This window comes from Rattus rattus, chromosome 10 (assembly GCF_011064425.1).
Source record: "Rattus rattus isolate New Zealand chromosome 10, Rrattus_CSIRO_v1, whole genome shotgun sequence".
NCBI classification, from domain to species: Eukaryota; Metazoa; Chordata; class Mammalia; order Rodentia; family Muridae; genus Rattus; species Rattus rattus.
In genome coordinates this window covers 45047432-45061881 of record NC_046163.1, presented here as the reverse complement: position 1 = coordinate 45061881, position 14450 = coordinate 45047432, and the positions used below count along the sequence as shown (strand labels likewise).

The following is a 14450-nucleotide window of genomic DNA, read 5'->3' as shown; positions in this document are numbered from 1 at the left end:
AATGTAACTGTGATATGATCAAATTTGCATCAGGAATTATAGCAGAACAATCAGCAATAGAAAGAAGCTTCTTTTCCCATGAACTTCAGATTGTTGTAAGTATGTAATTTAGTATTTAAATCAACTTAAAAATACTTTAAAAGTGGATTGGAACATGGGCACAGAACAAGTTGCAAAAATGCTAGGCAGATTTGGCAGAGTAATTTCTAAACAGGAAAAAGTGGTCCTGAAATTTATATTTCAAAGGCATTTCATAAAGGAATTTTGAAGAAACTAATATCATATCTTGGGTAATTAATCAAGTACTAGTATTATAGATTTAGATATGAAGAGAACGTAAGAGATACAGAGAACAGAATGAGATTTAAAATGCAGTTGGTGTTCTAGAGAAGACTTCCCAATTAATTATTTCTAGTGCACACCCTCTGAGAACCATCCACAGGTATGGAGAAGTACTCACTAGGAACAGTGGGACCCTCAAGACACTTATAAAGGGGCAACCTTAATTTTATACAGCTAGACTTTTTATAAAGACGAACTATTTACATAGGTAAACTGTGTCGTTTATAACCATATCCTTTAATAAAGGGGCTTCTAGGAAACATTTTTAAGATAGAAGGAAGTTGAACTCAGAAGGAAAGACTGAAGTACAAGAAGGGTGAACAAAAAGATGGAAATATGAATAACTATTTGTAAATTCCATACAACTTATTTTAACAGCAACTTGTTCAAAATCTTGTGCTTCCATAGTCAACCATTGCAGACAGTAGCATAAGAATTTTTCAAAAGAAGCTGTAATCTTAGTCTTCTCTCAAGATTATTTTAATCTTACAAATGTCTCTGATAATGATTTGAAATGAATGAATGTCTGTTTTAGAAATGTGTTTATTTGCAGGCTGCTGAGCCTGCAAATTTTAAGTTAGAATAAGAAAATTTCAAATGAATCTAATGGAACTCCGTTAACTGACCTTGCTCTGTAATGATCAGTCTTAACTGTCAGTGTTTTTACCACTTGCATTTGGAACTTACTAGTGAGAATACTTAGCTTTCATACACACTCATTAGAAGTCAGTTCCAAGTTTATAGTTTTTAAGAATATATGCTAATCCTGAAGAAACACAGACAAAACAAAGTGAAGCATTTCAGTCAGAATGTGCATAGTGTCCTTTATAGCTTTGGCTTTGGAAGAGGGGAAATTGCTAGAGTATTGTATGTTTGCTTATTTAACTGTTGGACCCTTGATATTCTGTGAAAACCATATAGGATTTTATTAGTTGCCTTTATTCAAAATTAGCAATGAGTGCTCTGCTCATACTCTAATCTTTTTAAACAATTCTTTAATTGTGGACTGAAGCCTAATATGCTTGATTTAACATTTGTTGATGGAAATCTTTTCATTCATGCATAAGTATATTTGAGCTTCTCTCAGGTTCTACCACACATGTGAGATTGCTGTAGTAAACAAGACATAATATCCTGTGCTCTGCAAATATTTTTCTAGTGGTGAAGACCAGAACCCAAACAAGTATATACATTTTAAAACCATGAATTTTCAGAGAGAACAAAATAAGGTGAAGTGACTGATTGATGGTGACCCACAGAGACAGCAATTGGTATAGCCAGAATCCAGCTTGCTAGTTTTAGTTAGTCTTCACCTGAGTGAAAGAAACCACAAAGGCTGTTAGGCGCGTTTGACTGAACGTGGCATACTTTCCATATGGTACTGTACATGCTGAGTGTGTGTACATACTGTACATGTGTGTATGTGCATATATATGCACATGTATATGTTAAAGTGATGGGGATTTTCATTTTATATATAAATGATATAAAAACTACAACAGCTTTTCACAATTTAAATACTTATCTTCCCTAACTCAGAGGTTGTAACGTCCTGTCCTGGTTTTTATTTTATATTTGGCTCTGTAATGTATGGAGTACTCAACCCCACATTAAAACGCTTGGTCTCAGATGTTTGATTGACTGTAGGATGTCATACAGATGATGTGGCTTATTCTTACTTATTTACACAGTAGTAACACTGTATTGTAAAATCAGTAATTGTTAACTTTAGTTGAACTAAAGCAAGATTTTTATGTAAGACAAAAGATAATACCAAAGAATCTTGGTGCGATATATATATATATGTGTGTGTGTGTATATCTTGGTGCGATATATATATATATGTGTGTGTGTGTGTGTCCCCAAGCCATGTTAGAGAATTTAAACATAATAATTTCTTTAGAATAAACTATATTATATTGATTCGCTAATTATTTATATAGGTTTTCTACACAGTGAGTTCTCTTTTTTTCCACAATGAATTCTTTGAAAATGTATGAAAACATTGTTTCTTGTTGAAACATGAGTATGCATATATTCTTTCCGTGGAATTTTTAATCCTGGTTTCTATTTTGAGAGTAAAGCTGTAGAAATCTCTGCCATGGTTTTTGTGGATTATGAAAATAATCGAGAAGCTGTAATTATAATAGACGGGTTCTCTTAATGTCTCGTTGAGTGTCTTTTCCTCGGTGTCACCATAGTTAGTAAAATGTGATTGCACTGTAGAGAGCTTTTCTCTCTAAGGGAGACCAGTGATCCCTTTAAGGGTCATTGTGAATTTTTTGTTGTAATTGCAGAATGAGTGAGTTTGAATATGAAGGAAGAAGAGCCTTAATAGCAGAGATGTTCTGGGGCTGCCCTTCTCTACGAAAGGTAATTCAGAAAGCATCGGTTGTAGCTGTTTTACCATCTTTATTTTGCTTAAAAACAAACATAGTAGGCAGTTTTCCTTAGTTTTTGGGCAATGACGTCATTTTGACTAGATTTATGATACTGAAAGCTTATTGGTAAGAACTCAGTAAGGGCAGCATTTTTAAGTTTATCCAACTTTTTTTTCTTTTTGAATTCACACAAAATGACACAAATGGAGGCCAAATAGATGGTTAGCATTATTTCTAAGCAATCTCGCCTTTCATTGGAAAAATCTTGCAGTAATTATCCATTTCCTTTTAACTGTTTTTCCTTTTACATGGTAACAAGTTTTTAAGCTTAAACCAAAATTGTCCTTCCTTGTCTAAGTTTTCTCTATTTGGAATCTTTCTTGTAGATCTCTATTAAACCAAACTTTTGGATCATAGTGGATTTGTCTTTAGTCTTTGTTCTTTTGAGAATTTCTTTTTATCAAGGTTGCAGAACTGATTGCATAGGATTTCACTCATTTTGTTATATGGATTTGATAGATAAGGTAAAAAGTATTTGGCCAGACACTGGAAGCCAACCAAATATACTAAGAAAATAAACAGTTTAGCTAAAAATATTTTTATCAAAAAATAGAAATTTATAAACTTTTCACATGTTTATTAAGAAAAAAATAGAAATATTCCACCAACAAGTAGATATGAAAATGTGGTATATATACATAGAATTCTCAGTTGTAAAGCAAAATGAAATTGCATAAAAGGGGTTAGATCTGAAAAGTATATTAAATGAAGTAACCCAGACTCAGACAAAAATTATATATTCTCTCTCATATGAAGTTCCTAACTTTAAATGTTTGTATGTATAGAAAAAAAAGGAATGTAAGAGTGGGCATAAGCCACGAAACTAGATAGAAGGCTGTCTCAGGTAGGGCTTTCCTGCTGTGAGCAGACACCATAACCAAAGCAAGTCTTATGAAGGACAACATTTAATTGGGGCTGGCTTATAGGTTCAGAGGGTCGGCCCATTATCATCAGGCCAGGAGCATGGTAGCATCCAGGCAGGCATGGTGCAGGAGGAGCTGAGAGTTCTGCATCTTCATCTGGAGGCTGCTAGGAAAATACTGACTTCCAGGACAAGGTATTAATACTAAAGCCCACACCCACAGCGACACATCTACTCCAACAAGGCCACACTTCCTAATAATGCCACTCCCTGGGCCAAGCATGTTCAAACCATCACAGAGGCAACAAGGTGGGAAGACATGCTGAGCAAAGGAGTTGGAGAAAAGACAAATGACAGGAAAGCAAGTGGGAAGGAGGCTACTGGAGGCGGAGCGGGCAGAAGAGGAGGAGATGAAAGAGAAGAGGAGGGAAGAGAAAGAACACAGTCTGTTGGGAAACATATCATAATGAAACCTGATCATTTATAGGCTGGTAAATCTTTTTCAAAAGACAGAAATATAAGCCTATGGAGACAGCATATCAAGACTGTTGATACACAGTTGTTGTAAAAATATAAAAATAAAAATATATTGTGGTCTTTTTACCCGCTAGGTCCTCACCACAGTGCCCCAGATATCTGCTAGATATCTGGGCGGAAACACATCCCAGCCGCACACTTTCCTACACTCAAACCCTCACATAAAAGAACACACAACAGGGCTGGAGAGATGGCTCAGCGGTTAAGAGCACCGACTGCTCTTCCAGAGGTCCTGAGTTCAATTCCCAGCAACCACATGGTGGCTCACAACCATCTGTAAAGAGATCCGATGCCCTCTTCTGGTGTGTCTGAAGACAGCTAGAGTGTACTCATATATAATAAATGAATAAATAAATCTTTAAAAAACACACACACAGAGCACAATAATCTTTGACCCAATTGGTAAGAAATAATTGCCCACTTAAACATACAAAGCCCGGTACCATCCATCCCTTAGGAACATTGATAACAACCTGTAAATACACAGAGCAGAATCTTAACATCACCTGCCATGGCTTCTCTCCCTCTCCTCCGCCCTGTCTCCTCCTCTCTCCCCTACTCTCTCCTCTTCCTTCAGACTTCTCTCCCACCCATCCTTCCTTCTCCTCCAATGACAGGCCTCCTCCTATCCTGTACCTGCCTCGCCTGTGACATCATCCTACACACAGTTAAGACTGAAATGGCTCAGTAGTGAGGCTGTTAGACTGAAGAGTATTCTGAGTTCATTTCTTATTGATTCTTTATTGCTGCCTTTGATAACAGAGGGTTATCATTCATTCATTCTTTCACAGCTCTTTTCCCAGAAGAGTTGAGTAAATGCTGACAGTACATGAAGAGTAGAAACCAGAGTTAAATTGATTCCTTAGGAAAAACATTCCTCGAATAAGGTACACCCGTGGTGCAACTGTCCCAGTTTTAGAAAACAACATGGCAAGCAAAAGAAAGGAGACAAGTGTGTATTTCTTTTTTCTTTCTCTTGTCCGACTTGTATGTTAAGTCACCTATCTGAAGCTCAACATGTGTAGCTCTGGAAAGCACTTACCTAGTGTCCTATGAGACCTTAGGTTCCATCCTCAGTGGCATCCTCCCTCAAACAAAAAGTATGCATGCAGATACGGCCTAAGTAAATTTCATCGTATTACTTAAAAACAGATCCTAGATAATTCTGGTAATAGAGAAATACTTCCTTTGAATGTCTTTCTCTTTCTAATATGTTTTTCCTCATAAATTGTGACCAATCTTTAGATTTACTTAATGTAGTTAATTGTCGTGCTGGAGTTGAATGCAAGGCTTGTGCATAATAGGCAGGTACCCTATTATTGAGCATACATACATCTTTAGTCCCCCAAATTTTTAAAATACATTTTATGATTTAGTACTGAAAGTATTTAGCAATTTATTTTTTAATGACGAGCTTCACAAAATTACTTGGTATCTTAATTAGGGTTACTCTTGGTGTAATGAAACACCATGATCAAAAGCAACTTGGGGAGTAAAGGGGCTTATTCTTCCACATCATAGTCCATCACTGAAGGAAGACAGGGCAGGAGCTCAAACAGGGTAGGAGCTGATGCAGAAGGGGTGCTGCTGAGTGGCTCACTCATCGTGGTTTTCCCAGTCATTTTTATAGAACCCAGGAATGAGACCACCCCCAGTGGGTCAGGCCTTCTTTCACCAATCATTAAGAAAATAACCTTCAGACGGATGCTAGGGAGGCATTTTCTTAGCTGAGGTTCCTCCTTTCAGATGATTCTAAGCATGTGTCAGGTGACCTAAAACTAGCCAGCACGGCTTGGTGAGTCCATCAGCTTTAACATCCGATGTGTTTGAGCTCCCTGTATACTGTTTTAGTATGTTTGTGATAGCTTTCATGCTGCTAGCCTAGCTGTTCTTGAAGTGCTGCCCATTAGAAATATGTAAAAAAAAAAAAAATTGCAGTGCATCAAGACAGTATTTAGTAAGTTAGATACTAAAGAAATGCATACTTTTATGTTTTTAAAGAATTCAGTAGTGAAGGATGTTAAAGGTTGAGGCTCAAACTTTATACTCATCCTCATATAGGAAAATTTATTTTTATGAAAGGATAAATGATTGTGTTTTCTGTCCTGTGTGTGAAGACCTAGATGGTTGGAAATGAATTATGAATGATAGTGAGTGAAGTAACCTGTGTTCAAGACTCTTTCCTTGAATAATGTAGACTCTGGTTATCCATTGATAATTTTGCAGGAATAAGAAATAGGCATGCCCAACTTGATACTCTGCATATTCTTTAGACAAGGAGGATACTAGCTGGCAGACCTTCCAGAAGGCTAGCGAGTCCTTCACATTTATTCTATTACTGTCACTCAGCTTCCGATGAGCAGACTAAATCCCTGCGTTCAGTTCACTTATCTGTCTCTGAAGTTTGACACTGTAAATCAGTGATGTTCACACTTCACTGTGTGTCAGAATCTTCTAGAGAATTTATTTCAGAACATATTTCTGGAAACTTCACCTTTAGAGTCTCTGATTTAGTAGATCTAGTGATCTACTAGAATTTATATTTCTAAGTTCCCAAATGGTGTTGATGATACTGTTGGCTCAGCTACTCTCTTTGACTACAAACATTTTAATAAGGCCAAAGAACAGACATAGCACATTAATTTAAGGAAATAAGGCACACTATTTAACTCAAAACTTTAAAAAACAGTCTTTCTGGATGCTGTTTATTACATTAAGGAAACCCCTTCCCATAAATATTGAATTAATTTTTTTTCTTTTTTCAACTTCTCTAGTCAAAACATTTTTTTCTAAATTTGATAATTGGCTTCTTCTGAATTAATAGACACACTAACCCCTGTTGTTGGACTGGAAGTCACTTTTGGATTAGTAGAAATTAATACTTTATTTTCCTTGAAATTTCAAGCAAAGATAGATTTAAAAAAAAAATTTTGTATTGATTCTTTACTAAGATACCACAATTGCTTGAACAATTAAAACTTTTATAAACAGTCTGAGGTCAGTACTACCCCTGGCTTGCCATTACCAGCTGTGTCTGTTGCTATGGAAACTCAGCAGGGACTAGCAGTGTTAAGGTTGTAAGGACCACACCTGGCTTATTTGCATCCAATTTAAGTTGAAAAATTTCTAAAAGAATGAAAGGTCTCTCCTGTGCCAGTGGACGGCCACAAAGAACTTGTCAGTTTGTGGCCTTCAGTGTGAATGAGTTTTTCTCTTCCTGGAGGCTTTTAGTGAATGTGTTGAAGCTCATGTTTGTTCTGTGTGTCCACTTGTGTCAATGTTTTGCTACCCTTTTTGTTAAAGTGCTTTATTATTTTGTTTAGGTTTTATCGTTGGTTTATACCTTCTTGAAATTTAAAGTATGTTCCATTTTCATGAAGAACTGAAAGTAGAATGAATCATAAATTTTCCAAAAAGAAGAATCAAATTTCTCATTTGTACTCTATAATAACATTTTAGTGAGTTCTTGGAGATATACAGGCTTACATAAGTTGATCTCTCTCTTTCCGCATTAAACAACACACACCAACACCAAATCCTCTCTCACACACCATTCTCACCAAATGACTGAAATCCCAATTAAGTTTTGGACTTAAAAAAGCTAGAAAACTACTTATTTTTATGAGTTTCCAGCCACATTTAAGACATCTTATACCTGACTAGGAGGACACTACAGTAGAAAACATTTCTAAAGAGAATGATAATTAAATCCAGTCTTCATGATTCAAGCTTGAGACTCTTATCTCATGAAAAATATTAAATATTAAGACTTAATTGCTCAGCTTAGTGTAACCTGAACTCTTTAGTTTCATCAGTTTCCATAACTGTTAGTGCCCTGGCCTTCTCCAGGTTTACATGGTTTATATAATGGGAGCATCGCCTAGCTATAGAGTTTTATAAGAAATACATATACCTATATAACTGTCAGATATATTCTAGACAGATAGGCAGCTAAAGTAGTCATATTCTTATTGCTGTAACAAAATACCTGATAGAAGCAACTGTAGCAGAGAAAGTTGTCTTTTAGTTCACAGTTCAAGAATCGCGTGATGATGATGAGCAGTGAACTAGCTCTAACTATGGCAAGAGTGTGTGAGGTCATACATCACACTGTATCCAAAGTCAGAGGGCAGCGAGAGGGGAACTGCTACCTGCTAAGTTTGCTTTCTTCTTTTTTTCCTTCCTATTCAGTCCATGATCCCAGTCCATGAGATAATGCCACCCACATTCAAGGTGGATCTTCTCTCAGTTAAACTAGTCTGAAAGCACCTTCACAGATATGCTCAGAGGTACATGTGTTTCCTAAGTAACTGTAAGTCCAGTCAAGTTGATAATAAAAAATAGCTATCATGTAGTAGCATACTTAATGAGATGTATGTCAGTAATTTTGACTGAACATTCTAAGCTACAAAATAGTTTAACTAATTACATATTTGACTTTTATTTAAACCTCTTTAAAATAAAAATGTGTTTATGTATCTGTAGTGTATAAGTGCATGTTTGTGTATGTACGTGCATATTCATGCCTATGGAGGCCAGAGGATGATTTGGGTGTCTTCTTCCTCAATCATTTTCCACTAGTTTTTTGAAATAATGTCTTACCAATTTGTGAGACTGGCTTATTCACCTGTCTTCACCCACCCAAGTCACAAACGGAGCTACCATTTTTGTTTGCTTTTGCTTTTTTATGCAGGCACTGACTCTTTTTTTTTTTTTTCCCCCCAGAGCTGGGGACCGAACCCAGGGCCTTGCGCTTGCTAGGCAAGCACTCTACCGCTGAGCTAAATCCCCAACCCCATGCAGGCACTGACAATCTAAATTCAGGCTTCACATTTTTGATTGTGTGCACCACTAAATTGGACTTATTCAGAATTCATGAACTAGGAATATAAACTTCAAATTATGTGGATGAGAAAACGAAGTTTGGTTATGTAAACGTATGGTTAAACTAATTACAAAAGAGCTATTTGATATTAAAATATATGACTAGTGAAAGTCAGTGCCTGTGCTAATTCCGTTGCTGTTTGAGGCTGTTGGTGCTCTCTGCTGATCAAGATTCTTGAGACTTGAGACACTATAATAGTCACCCTGCAGTGCAGAATTACCACACTATGTGTGCCAAGTACTGACCTTTTCCCATTTTCTCAATATAAAATGTGATCTTGTATTTTTTTAAAGACTATTTTAAAATTACTAAAAACCTGTATTGACCTATTTGTATCATTTCTTAAACAGTTTGATGCTTAAAATTTGAGAAAGGCGAATGCTAAAATTGAAAATGAGGTTTTGGGTTTGGTTAGGAGAATGCACCTAACCAAAGAAAATCTTTAGGCAATTTTTATCCAGCTTCATGGTACAACACCTTAAAATACATGCTCCAAGGATTTTCTCTCATGTTCTTCAGTAAGGTCAGATTGTAAACTTTGTTTTGCTAAGGAGGAAATGGGCATAAGAGAAATGCTTACCTAAAAGAGCTAGATATGCCCTGGTGACTAGTCTAGAGCTCCCTATTGTATGTGACTTTATCCCCGTAAAGTGTTAGTTATTTTACACAGCTTACTCAGTTTTGCCTTTTTCTCTTTTTGTATTCTTAGACTGGAAAAGTAAGAAGAGCTTTCCTGCCCTTTTAATTACCAAACTACTCTCAATTTTCAGTGAAACAATTCAAAGAAAGAATGCAGTCTTTCTATACCTGGTAAATATTTTCTGCTAAGTAAAACTATTTATTTAGTAGCCACTGATAAACCCAGGTGTTATGGTGATTACCTTTTATTTTATGGATTGTCTATTAAAATGACTTATCAAATACATAATTTTTCATTTTAGTTCTGAAGTCTGTTTAAGATTTATTGATGTTTTGGAATGATGCTTGGGGTGCCTATGACCTATCAAGCAATAGAAATAGAGTCAAGTTAGCTTTAGGATTTAGTATGTCATTTGTGTTTTATTTTCATAAAACAGTAGCAGTAATCTTTGATGGTAATTTAGTAGAAGTACTTTGTGACTAATCGTTTTATAAAATAAATCTAATGAGTAAAATATTATTTAACATTCATTTAAACAGTGATCTAAGATTAGAGAAAACAAATAACTTGTTTAAAGAGATTCAGCTAGGTAGCAGAGAGCTTAAACAGACTCGATCAGAATCTGGTTTTTTGTTTGTTTGTTTGTTTGTTTGTTTTTTGGGTTTTTTTATGATTTTTTTTTACCCTTTTCAATTTCTTTAAATATGAAGTAATATGTCTAAAGAATAAAAAATCGTAGTAACATTTCATGTGTGTTTTTCTTTTGTTATAACTTAGAGTATTTAGGAATAGAGAAGACACTAGTTTTATGTCGTAAAATACTTTACCTGTGCTAACAATACTGTTGGCAGCTCTTTGCTGGCTGGTATATATATCTTTGAAACTTACCTACAAACTTGATAGTATTATTGTGCCTGTTTCTACTATACATCAAAAGTGTAAGATTAGAGGAAATAGGGGGAAAAAGAGAGCATATATAAATTATTTGGTCCTTTTTACAAGTTACAGTTTTCTTCAGTGTTTGGTAACTCTAAATATTTGTGGATTGTAATACTCTAAAATGTATCTTCCTGGGAATTGTCATAGAGTGCACACATGGACAGAGAGATATATCTTTGCCTTTGTTTATGGTTTAAATCTTCTGGAGAACATATTGTTTCAGTATTAAAACATGAAGAAAAGCAATCTTAAGACGTTTTACCATGTACAACACACATACCTTCTGGCTTATGATTAAAATCTCGTTAGAAGACAGAAATATCCATAAGTATCCACTTTTATTCTTTTCATGCATTAGAAGGATTTTGACAGTAGCATTTATTGAATGGTTATCAAGAGATTATAATAATACCCAAATTATTTTTATAAGTCCTGGTTATTTTAAAATAACATTCTCACTTGAACACCCTTGGATACACTCTCCCTTTCTTACACGGGCAGGCTTAAGTTTACAAGCCATATGAATTCCTAAGGATGCCACAACAGAACAGCACAGCTGCAGTAGGGACTTACTGCCTCTTAGCTCTAGGGCATTGGCTCTCAACCGTCTTGACTAGGACTCTTTAGTACAGTTCCTCATGTTGTGGTGACCCCCCCCCAACCATAACATTATTTTTGTTGCTACTTCATAACTAATTTTGCTACTGTTATGGATTATAATGTTAATATTTTTTTAGAACTAGAAGCTTGCCAAAGGGGTCATGACCCACAGGTTGAGAACTACTGCTCCAGAGCCGTAAGTCCAACATAAGGTACTAGCAGGGTTGGTTTCTTCTGAGGGCTGTGAGAAAGAATCTGTCCGTGTCTCTTACCTCCCTTCTGTGTTGTCTTTGTTCAGATTTCCCCTTATTACTAGAAACACTAATGACTTCATCTTATTTGGTTGGTTTTAGTACAGTACTAAGTTCATCCTGAACCACATCTCCAACCAAATCATTTCATGTTAACATCATTTTTAAAAGCCCTATTTCTAAAGTTAGGTCCTGTTCACTGGCAGAAATAGGATCATTCCATAGCAGATAGTGTTTCATTCAGCATTTTCTCCCCGACCTACCTATGGTCCTCATTTCAAATAGTTGTATTTAAGGCATTGCTTTATACGTCTCCCTGTGTTCCATGGTGGTAGAGTATAGAGGAAACCCAAAAACTTACTATAGTAGCTCTAACTTTAAAACTGCCACAGAACTTGATAAATTTGGGTCCTTTGTATCTTTCTGTGGAATGCTACGTCTCCTCTTGAACTGACTTAACTTGTTCCATGATGGACCCTGAAGAAGTGCCACAGAGGGAAAAGCTCCCCGACTTAGGGAGCCCCAGGCATTCCTCCTGGCACGCAGCTAACCCTCCGTTACAGCTTGGAATGATGGGTGATGGTGAGTCGCACACTGTGTCCAGTTCCTTCTCCTGCTGTTCAGCCGCTTCTTCTTTGCAGTCTGATTCTTATCCGGAAGACTGATGGTTTTATTACACTTGTCAGGAATCTTTTATTTGTCCTCATCATTGATCTTGCTTGGAAGATTCTCATCTTCAACTTTTGCTGTCATATTGAAAGCATAGAATTCCAGTGAGTTCTTTGGTAATAATGTATCTCTCTTTCTTCAAGCTTGTACTCCCACGTTTCCTGGACCATTCATGCATTATCTCTCTTACTCAATAGGCCCTGGTGATTGTTGATGGTGATCCTGTTCTCCTTTGCGCTCTTGTCTACATTAGAAACATTGAGGGTGCCGGTGGCATCAATGTCAAAAGTGACTTCAGTCTAAGAAATATCAGGGGGTACAGAAGGTAGGCCTATGAGTTCAAATTTTTCCATGTACGTTGTTGTTGGTCATGGTTCTTTTACACTTCATATGCCATAATGAGCATACCTGCAGGTTGTAAGTAAGAGCAGGTAGTAAATGAAGATCTGTGTCTAGTTGGTAGAAATGATAATATTATGCTTGATGTGGACAGTCATGACTCCACCAGCAGTTTCAGTACCGAGGAGAAGAGGAGTGACATCCAAGAAGAGCAAATCCTGAGCGTTGTCTCGAGATGGAGTTGTCTCAGACAGCTCCTGGACAGCTGCACTGTAAACAACAGCTTCATCAGGGCTAGTGCCCAGATTCAGGTCTTTTCCATTGAAGAAGTCTCATAGAACCTTCTGAATCCTGGGGTTCTGCTAGAACCAACCACCCAGACTGTATCATGGATCTGTGACTTGTCTAGTTTGGCGTTTCAAAGGGGCTTTTCTACAGAGTCCAGAGGGCCACAGTCCAGAGGGCCACAGAAATAGGTCAGCATTCAATTTGAGCAAATTCTTCAAATTGAGCAAAGGTAATGGTAAGGGTAATAGAGTTAATGAAGTCAGTTCCTCAAAGAGAGAATCAGTCTCATTCCCAGCTTAGGTCCTGGAGAAGAGGGTACATGCCTGTTTGCCAGCAGTACATAGACTTCTCTTGTTTTCACTGATGTTCTTGTGTTGCATTTATTTTTCTATTTGAGACAGAGTCACACTCTCTAGACAAGGCTGGCCTTGAATTCACTATGTATGTAACTAAGGAAGGCCTTGAACTCTTGCCTTCTGAGTGGCAGGATTATACCTATGTCCATCATACCTGGCTTGGGTGATGCTGCGGCTCAAACTCAGGCCTTCCTGCATGTTAGGCAAGCACTCCACCAACTGAGCCACACCTTAGCCCGTGTTTGCATTTAAATAGGCAATAAAATGGTTGACCGTCTAGTTGTCTGTGTTCTCTACCCGTGTGGGTGCTTCTAGCTGTAAATTAGACCTCAAAAAGTGAGGACTGACACATCAAAAATAATCACCTCCTAAATAAAAAAATCAGCATATTTCTTTCAAATCCAACCTTCCTATCTAAGCCATAAGCAGTAGCAGTAGTAGTTGGTTAGTTGTTAATTCTAAGTACATTGAGCCCAGCATCTACATCTTTTGTTGCCCACCTCTGAGAGTCATTAAAGTAAGCTGGCACTATGAGCATAGCGTTGCTAACAGTCATTCCAACATAGACTTCTCCAGTCTGCTTCATCTTTGTCAGAACCATAGAGCACACCTCCTCTGGGTAGAAGGAGACTTTTAGCCTCCCCTTTGTATTTATTCTCCTTGGACATTAGACCTGTTTGTATCATTCACTACCATGAGGGACCAGTGCTTCTAATAGCATTATTAAACCTATGCCCTATCACACATTTGGGGTGGTTTTTGTTTGATTGATTTGGTTTGATTAGGTTTTTTTTTTTTTTGCTTGTTTTAAAGAAAAAAAAACTGTGTTGTTAGGGTTCTTCACAATCTGATTCATCAAAGCATCCTAGATTTATCACTGTGTCAGTGATCCAGTTACCATGGTCAGTGGCAGTTCCACTTTCCCTCACTTGCAGTCACCTACACAGGAGTAGGCAATGCTAAGGTCAGTGCCAACTGCAGGTCTCCTAGATGCTTACTTGCACGTTGGTCTGGCTGGGTTGACAAGGCCACACAATCCTGAAAATGCTGATGTATTCAATGAGTCCGTTTCATAAACAGGACAGTTTGAGATAGCACATTATAGTGCCAATAAATGGTTTTTTTTTTTTTAATTTTTTTTTTCGGAGCTGGGGACCGAACCCAGGGCCTTGCGCTTCCTAGGCAAGCACTCTACCACTGAGCCAAATCCCCAACCCCATAAATGGTATTTTTTAAATAATGTGACAGTGCATCTAAAATAAAAATGTATGAGTTTCTAACATGTAGTAGACTCTGGGGTC

General features: G+C 37.0%; 1 protein-coding gene across 10 annotated transcripts in view; it reads left to right on the top strand.

Annotated features, from left to right (window-relative positions):
• Positions 1-14450, top strand: part of Pou2f1 (POU class 2 homeobox 1) — a 138406-nt gene that overhangs the window by 45249 nt on the left and 78707 nt on the right. The window contains exons 1-4 of one of the 10 annotated variants that reach the window (XM_032915324.1): positions 2249-2715; positions 4974-5069; positions 8374-8471; positions 9777-9877. The exons of 2 other annotated variants lie outside the window; for them this stretch is intronic. The gene's annotated coding sequence lies outside the window, so the exon portion shown is untranslated. Of the gene's footprint in view, positions 1-2248; positions 2716-4957; positions 5135-8373; positions 8472-9776; positions 9878-14450 lie in introns of those variants that run through there. 7 more of the 10 variants (XM_032915322.1, XM_032915329.1, XM_032915325.1 and 4 more) reach the window with 7 other exon arrangements.